We start from the raw sequence: 9,004 nt of genomic DNA, 5'->3' as shown, positions 1-9,004 counted from the left end.
ACTTCTGCGTGTCTTCTAATTTTATACATCCATGTGCTATATATTTCCAATGAATAACATTTAGAAGTATGTTTTAGGTTTTTATTTTTCTATTTTTGAAAACAATTCCGCTTTTCATTTTTAGAAATTTTAATGGATTATAATATTTATCTTGACTTTGTATAATTTTCTTTTTCAATTGCTTTTAATGTTTAATACACAGAGTTAAAAATTAAAAACAAAAAAATAAGGTAAACAGAAAATACCACATGTGATAGAGTTGTTTCATTGCTTATAAAAAAATATGTGGTATGATTTCCAATGAGACAATTCTCCACAAGAGACCAAAATGACACAGAAATTAACCACTAGAGGTCATTATACGGCCTTCAACAATGAGTGAAGCACATACCGCATAGTCAGCTATAAAAGGCCTCGCAAAACAATTCAAACAAGAAAACTAACGAACAAGGCTATTCTACCTCAGGCATAGATTACCTTAGCTGTATTTAGCATAACTTTTAGGAATTTTGGTCCTCAATGCTCTTCAACTTCGTACTTTATTTTGAATTGTAAACTTTTTTAGATTCGAGCGTCACTGATGAGTCTTTAGTAGACAAATTGCGCGTCTGGCGCATATACAAAATTGAGACCTGGAACATTGTATCTATGATGAGTTTATTTATTTATGCAAAAAAAAATTAACGAAAACAAATATGTAACAAATAAACAAACGACAACCACCGATTTACAGGCTCCTTTCTCAGATATGTATAACCATATAGGATAGTCTGCAATGCTAGTTTAATCAGTGCCTGTTTATGTTATATATTTTAAAATGCTGTTCGTTATAATATTGCCCGATTGATTTCTCTAAATATGTAGCTTTTTGAAGCGCCTGGTCTAACCTTGTTCAACATTATATGACAATTTGAAAAAAAATAGACGATGTGGTGTGATTACTAATAAGACCAACTGGCATAGAAGTAAACAACTGCACATATACACCAAACCACATCGCGTAGTGAGATATAAAAGGTTCTGAAATTACAGGTGTAAAACAAATATAATACTGCTTTGTTCGTCATCTTAGTTTATCTTTTATAAATTAAAGATATAAGGAGAAAACGCAATAAATTGTAAAAATCATTACCAAAAGCCAATTACTCTTTGAGAAGTTGCATGACAGTTTTGAGGTATATAGACAGTTGACATGTTTAATCATTCTAAACATTTCTGCCTTGTCAAATTTCGCTATATAACATAACTACCTATTTAACCCTTTATTTTATTTTAGCCAGGTCGGCCATATTGGTTGGCAGGCGGTATTTCGGACACATTTTTAAAAAAGATACATCAATGATAAGTGTAGTCTAGTCTTGCTTACTTTGGTTTGATAGTTTTAAAGGAACAGATTTTTTCAAAGTTAACAGACGATGACGGACGACGCACACAAAATATTGAGAAAAACTCACTCGGCCATTTTGGGCTAGGTGAGGTAAATATCAGGTGAAAAGTGCGTCGTTCTTTTTATAGACCATTTTTTTTTATTTCTGAACACAAACACGACAGGAACAAAGTACAGATCTGATAGCATTAGCAGTTAACTGAAAGACTTATATATCAATCAGCATATCCAGCATTCAATAGAATAAGTCTAAAGACATTGTTAAGAGTAAGTGAAATAACCCGGCAATATATAGATATAGGTATCGACAGATTATTGAAGTTAAGTTAGTTTTAATCCGGGAGTTTATTGACTTTGCGTAATAATGTGGTAAATTGTCTCTCTGATATAATAGATTATTGAACTCGTTTTGTTTTAATTTCTGAACACAAGTGTCTTATTGATTTTTTCTATCCTTCAATTTATAGCCATAAAACCAAACACGAAAAAGTGAGAGTTAATTAATAACTGGATGAGTGTTTAGGGCCAAAGCAAAATAAACACTAAACAAAGATGATTTTTATTTATCATTGTATATCCGCAATCATCCGCAATATTCGTAAATTGACATATTGAAATAGTCGATTACTCTTTTATGGACAAGTTCTCTGAAAAAAAAAATAACATAATAAAGTTAAGTCATATTAAAAGCAGATATATAACATAAAACAAATCATATATAATTATTCAAAAGTACTTGTTAAACTGCCTCATTATCTCGGGTACATGTGACAACTGCGAAATTAAATCGCTGCGATTTGGGCTAGAAAGGGCTAAACGCGAAATATTGTATCCGCGAAAAAAAGTTTGTTTACAGTACTCAAAATGAAATACAATTGTACTACAATACGTAATCATGTTTCTAAACATAACCATAATCATTAAGAATATACCTTATCATGACAACTCACAGTTTTAGTAGGAACTGCTTATCCTCTTAGAGCACTTCATATCATCCTTGTTTTATCTGGGGTTTATGTTTCTTATTTTAATGAAATCATCTCATCATAGATACCATGATTGAGATTTTATATATGCACCAGACTCGCGTTTTTTTCTACAATAAACTAATAAGTTACATTGGAATTTTAAAAAAAACCAAAATTTTAAGTACGAAGTTGAAGAGCATTGAGGACAAAAAATTCCTTAAAGTTTTGCAAAATACAGCTTATCTGTTCAAGAAGTGATATTATACTGTTTCGCATGTTGTTAGTTCTTTTTTTTTTTGGTCTTATTTGTGTTTATCAATGTATCTTTATATTATATCACATTATATACGAAAACAATTTGTGGAATAAATGAATTTGACATTGGTCCATTACAATATACACTAAATCAAACAAGTGGGAGGTTTATCAAGCTTTACAACCAGGTTCAGTCCATCATTGTCTACATTAGGAAACGCCAATACCACATCAGGAATGTGACAGTTATTTACCACTTCCGACATGTCAGTTAATTGAATAAATATTATATAAGAAGTTAATCACAATAAACTGAACTGAGAGGAAAGATAAAAACGAAAATTCCCTTATCAAATGGGAAAATCAAACGAATATAACAACTGTCATATTCCTGACTTGGTGCAGACATTTTCTTATGCAGACAATGGTGGATTGAATATGATTATATACATGTTATAGCTAAAAACATCTCAAAGGTATGACAAAATGCAAGCAAATTTCAATTTATTGATAATATATAGTATCGTTGCAATTTTCCCGACTTATAATACACATCTATTAAAGTTAAAAAAAAACCGACTCTTTTGAAAGCATTTTTAGGTAAGATATCATAACTCATTACAATGTCCTTTTCTACCTATGCGTCTCTGTGTTGAAAACATTTAAAAGGCAATTAAAAACATACTAACGCAGGCTACTATAGTGTGTGATTTTATAACATACATGATCCTGGGTCGCGGGAAGTTGTTTTAGTAAGATGCAAACATATATTCGATATCCTTTAATAATTACCAATTTAAGATAATTAGCAAACTTACCCTAGAAAATTCGCAAACATATTTTATTCTATCGCTACACTCATTATCATTCCACTGCCAACCAGGTTTAGTCGTTTCCTTTTCAGACCCAGTGATCTTTTTTAGACTAACACAATCGTTATTTTTATTCCCAGCTAAAATTTGTATGTAAAACGTGTTTCAATTTAACATAAATATTTAATAATGTACAAATATATTATAGTGGCAAAAGTTAATTAAAGAATAAGCATTCAATCGAGACACACATTAGTCATTGTTGTAGTTGATAAGGAAAGCATGTATTAAACCATTCAACTGATCACCTTATCGATCATATTGACGGTTAACAAAAGCAGTGAACCATAGCTATGTGAGCATAATTGTAGTCCATTGGTATCTGCTAAGATGTATAAATAAATAAAAGATTACTTTTTCTCGATGTCATACTATAAATTCAGAAATGATTGCACGCATTTCTTATTGCGGATTTTGAAGTGCATAAATTGTGAGATAATTAATTGCGAATTCAGGATAATCTGAATACAGTTAAAGTGTATATTTGTTTAGGGGCCAGCTGAAGGACGCCTCCGGAAGCGGAAATTTCTAGCTACATTGAAGACCTGTTGGTGACCTTCTGCTGTTGTTTTCTATGGTTGGGTTGTTGTCTCTTTGACATATTCCCCATTTCCATTTTCAATTTATTTTTATGTGTATCAGATACCAAAATGGGAGTTCTTATCACTGCGATACTCATTAAGTCTTAAAGGCAATCATTGATACAATGTAATATCAATATACAAATCCGTATCTTATGACTAGCGACCATTTGGTAGAAGTCTTCATTTAATGAAAATAGCTCTATTTTTAAAGTTTACTGATGATTTTTGGTAAATTGACTTATATGTAGACGTCTTTTCTTCATCGTGTTAATTTTCACCTTAGAAGGACAATCTGCTTTGTTATAGTAGACTTTATCATGTTTATTCTTCATTAATGTTAAAATATCGGATGATTGTGGGTAGCATACCTATAACATGTATAACAAACCAGTTTAACATACACTTTATCTTTATATTGATATTTACTTGCTTGCATTCCAAATGCGAGGTTCGTAAATGAAAATGCACTATTGTCTGAGACATATTGAAATCCGGAAGTGAAAGGCTTGTAAGCACCTGTCCATATATCTTGGTTGTCTGCTGTAATTAGAGAACGTTTAAACAAGTGTTTCATGAATAATGTTTATTCAAGTGGTTTTGAAACGCACATAACAAATAATGTTGTCAATTTTTTCTATGTACATAATTTTGTCATAGAAAATATACAAATTATACAATGACGTAAGTTGTCACATTGTCGTATTTATGTATCTCCAACCTCTTTCGGCTACCGCTTTTACTTTTACCTTGTGTTTACAACTAACATTGAAGAAATAATAGTTTTTGAAATCCTAAATTTTCGTCGTTTATTTTGGAAGGGGTTTCATTTTAGGCTATTGAAAAAAGGTTTAAGTGGAAAGTGTTAATTGTAACTCATCCGAGTCGTACAACATTCTGTTCTATAAGTTATATGTACAGCATGCTGTTGTATAAGTTATGTGTACAACATGCTGTTGTATAAGTTATATGTACAACAGATATGACCTTTCAGGAAATTGAAGACAACCATTTCTACCCATTATTCTAGATATGTCTAATATTACTGAGGATTTATATTTGAACACAAAATGATCATGTTTTAATGTCCCATGAGATTTTAGTTTGCAATTCTTTAACGTTTGTTTCTTTGATTTTTTTTTCAATTTTAATAAACTGTTTAGAAGCCAGTGACTTGCAATGGTGACATAAAAAGAAACTTCTGTTCAGTTATCAACTGATAAATTTAGTTATTATAAAAATCAAGGTTTACATTCGCCCCTATCGGATCACAATAAGTGGTTTTGATTTCATCTCAAATATTAATCATATTAATTTCAAATATTCAAGTATTTAAAAATTCTTAACTTTTAAATTTAGGGTTTGAGTGTTCCTTATGAAAAGGAGGAAAGAGTAGAAACACTGATACCATAAGTGTTGTTTTATACTGTGTTGAGTTCAATTACGTAACCCCCCAAAATGGACAAAAGACTTGAGTATTAGCTGATTTCTTGGAAATTTGTTATTAATTGTATATACAAAATGAATAACCAAATGCTTTTCGAAAAGTCTTGCCAATTGCTCCTAGTGTTTTTCCATCTTTACTTAAAATGATAGTATCACAAATGTCACACTCATGGTATGGTACAATTGCTTATTTCTTAAAATAAACTATAAAACTATGAACTTCACCAGAAACAACAGTAATGCTATTCATTTGTTTTCGGGTACAAACTTTGGAATGCAATGACTAACAAAGCTAAAATTTCCCGTGAAAAACTTTAATTCTGGCATCTCCAACCATTTAGTTGTTTCAAATTCACTTTTAACCAACAATACTTTAATAGATTTAAAAATTAAATTTTGATATGACCCGGAAATAATTCAAAAAATTACGTTTACACGTTCGAATTCTTTGTATCAGTCTACTTTTTTAAATCGACGTTTTTGATAAAGATGGCAACGATCTCTTAACGTAACAGATAAACATACCAACTCGAACGAATACTGTGACAAAAATCAAAAATAAAAGAATATCTTAGTTGCTTTCAACTTGCTGCCAGTCGCTGTTGATAACAAAACTTCGGTTCTCGAATGGATAAAAAACAACAAATCACAAGGAATAAACGAGTGGTATTGGAAAAGCAATATACTTTAAAAAGTTAGGAACATGCGTCATCCCTTTATAAAAATAAAAAAGTAACGAAAGAGCGACCTACGTCTAAAGTCATTACTCTCAATCTTTTACGTCAACACATTTTAATCAAATCAGGTATAACAAAATTGTCTTATTTAACTGATCAAGGTTTTAACTTCCTGCACAAAGATTTCTTTTTAATTACAGAATATGGGTAAATGGAACATGGTGTCAACAAATATACAATTGAGTATGATTAATATCGCTGTACTACTGTCTTAAGCAACAACAAAAAATACTTACCAATTTTAAAAATCGATTTGACAGCTTCAGCCTCTGCCTCACTGTTTGGCTTCCAAAGAGAGGCCCCTGGTGTCTCTAAACATTTAAACTGAAATAATGTAAGATGAGACATATGATTTTCTACATTTAACAATAGTTCGATCATATTCCAATTAGATAAACAACTATATCATTTCTTAAGATTCGAAAAGTTGAATCAATAATACGGTAGATATGTTAAAGCGTTGACACTGGGATTTACGTATCACGACGGTTGACACTGGGATTTGCGTATCACGACGGTCGACACATGTGGAGCATGGTCTGTGTACCCTTCTCCGGAGATTACCCAAATATGTTTGGTGGGGTTTGTAGTGATCTATCTTTACAGAGATTACCCACAGATGTTTAGTGGGGTTTGTATTGATCTATCTTTACAGAGATTACCCACAGATGTTTGATGGGGTTTGTATTTATCTATCTTTACAGAGATTACCCACAGATGTTTGGTGGAGTTTGTATTGATCTATCTTTAAGTTTTCTTGTTTTGTTGTGTAAACAATTACTTATCTGTTGGTATTTTTTTCGACTTTTCGATGTTTGAATGTCCCTAAAGTACCTTTCTCCTCTCCTATGTAACCAAAAATGATTTGCTTACTATGTATAAAGTATAAGTTATCCGAACTTTCCCGGTCAAAGTTCGTGTTATACATTACCAATTTGTTTATTAACCAAGTTTACTCAGAATAAAAAAAGACCGTCGTTTTAAATGCACGATTTACTGAACATTTAATTTGAAAGAAACATATGGATCAAAACAGTTTAAACCAATCATAACAACCCGAGTTTCAAAGAAGATAAATTTGTTAGTGTATGGATTTAATTGTGTTATTTGATATTTGATTATTAGCTCTTTTTTTTACAAAAAACTACGAGGTCGAGAGAACGTTTGCTATCGACCTGCTATGAGTGGGCAATTTTGTCTCACAATCTGTGTTTTGCAAATACTTACCATAACATGCAAAATCGGTTAAATCGTACAAATCATTGATAAAGATAGTTATCTTAAACATTCGTTATTTAATAGCTTTATAAGTCCACTTATATTGTGTTACAATTCGTTTTATAGACAAGAAAAATCATGTACCTTTTTGCATATTTTTTTAAATAGGGTTAAAGTCATATGAAACCCCTAAATTAAAAAAAATATGACAAGTAATTAGTTTTCATTATAAAACTGATGTACGTATACTTTTTTCTGAAGAAATTCTTTAATTTGTCCACATTTAGAAGAAGTTTACTTTTTTGGAATTGCTTGATTCCGGGAAGCAATTCGCTGACATTTTTTCCGTATTGAAAATGACGTTGGCGTGACCCTCCTCGTAAAAATCCGGTGATTGCAATACACATGGATCTGTCATTTAAATAAACAATTGTCTGATTTCACATGTTAAACACGTGCTCAATATCCATGTTTTTGTTGATAGTTTACTATAAAAGGACAATCGGTAAATTTCGGCTTCAAAACACGGCAACTAAGTAGCTGCAATTTTTGTTTTAAGTTGACGATTTTAGGATAAATTTGCGTAAAAAATTATAAAATCGTGCACAGAATACCAAGTTTATGATATACACATGCATTGGTTCAAGAATTGGATAAACACTAGTTTGCAACAGTCACTCGTTTCATATGACTTTAATATAAACATATTTAATATTACACCATATATCTACTTATTATTATTACCAAATCTGAAACAACATCATAAATACTCACCTGAGCAGTATACCATTTACTAGAAACACCATTGCCATTGAAGTAACAATTCGAACTAGCAGATTGGTCATTTAACAACTGGTATCCTGCAGGGCAGCTTTGTGCAACACATGGCGCTAATAATATGACACAATATAGGTTAATTTACAAATAAGTAGATTTAGGTTAAACATATCGTAAATAACAGATGAATAATAAATAAATAACACATAGTAGTGCAAACTCTGCTTTGAAGTAAGTATGTGTAATGTCTTTTATTCGACTTTCTTTTGCGTGAATGGACTTCTAAATACTGATGCTGATTTTAATTTTCCTCTATAATTGACAATTTTTCATAACTTATAATGCATATATATATATATACTTCATCTTTTATGTGCAGATCATTACATTTCACTTCCTTCAAACATGCAGTTAAATCAATTCCGTAACAAGAATATGTCCATAGTACACGGATGTCCCATCCACAATATCCCTTTCTATGATCAGTGGACCGGAAACATGGGTAACATATCTAATTTGGCATTTAAATAAGAAAGATCCTTTTGTAGGAAACATGTGTACTATGTTTTAAGTTGATTGGACTTCAACTTCATCAAAAAATACCTCGACAAAACGTTAACCTAAAGCAGGTCAGCCGGACAAACGAACGAACAAATGGACGACCGAACTGACGCACAGACCAGAAAACATAATGCCTATGAATAGGGGATAATTATTACACATTGTTAACATTTTGTCGGTGATAAACTACTTGGTATAGATT

At 31.2% G+C, this 9,004-nt stretch overlaps 1 long non-coding RNA gene across 1 annotated transcript; it reads right to left on the bottom strand.

Moving 5' to 3' along the window:
* Positions 1-4,557: 4,557 nt before the first annotated feature.
* On the bottom strand, positions 4,558-8,279 carry LOC134697317 (uncharacterized). The gene is made up of 3 exons (XR_010103100.1): positions 8,239-8,279; positions 6,483-6,570; positions 4,558-4,606 (listed from the first exon to the last, which is right to left on the bottom strand). It is a non-coding gene; the product is annotated as an uncharacterized LOC134697317 (long non-coding RNA).
* Between the last annotated feature and the right edge of the window lie 725 nt (positions 8,280-9,004).

This window comes from Mytilus trossulus, chromosome 14 (genome assembly GCF_036588685.1).
Source record: "Mytilus trossulus isolate FHL-02 chromosome 14, PNRI_Mtr1.1.1.hap1, whole genome shotgun sequence".
NCBI classification, from domain to species: Eukaryota; Metazoa; Mollusca; class Bivalvia; order Mytilida; family Mytilidae; genus Mytilus; species Mytilus trossulus.
This window is presented reverse-complemented; position numbering and strand designations above follow the sequence as displayed.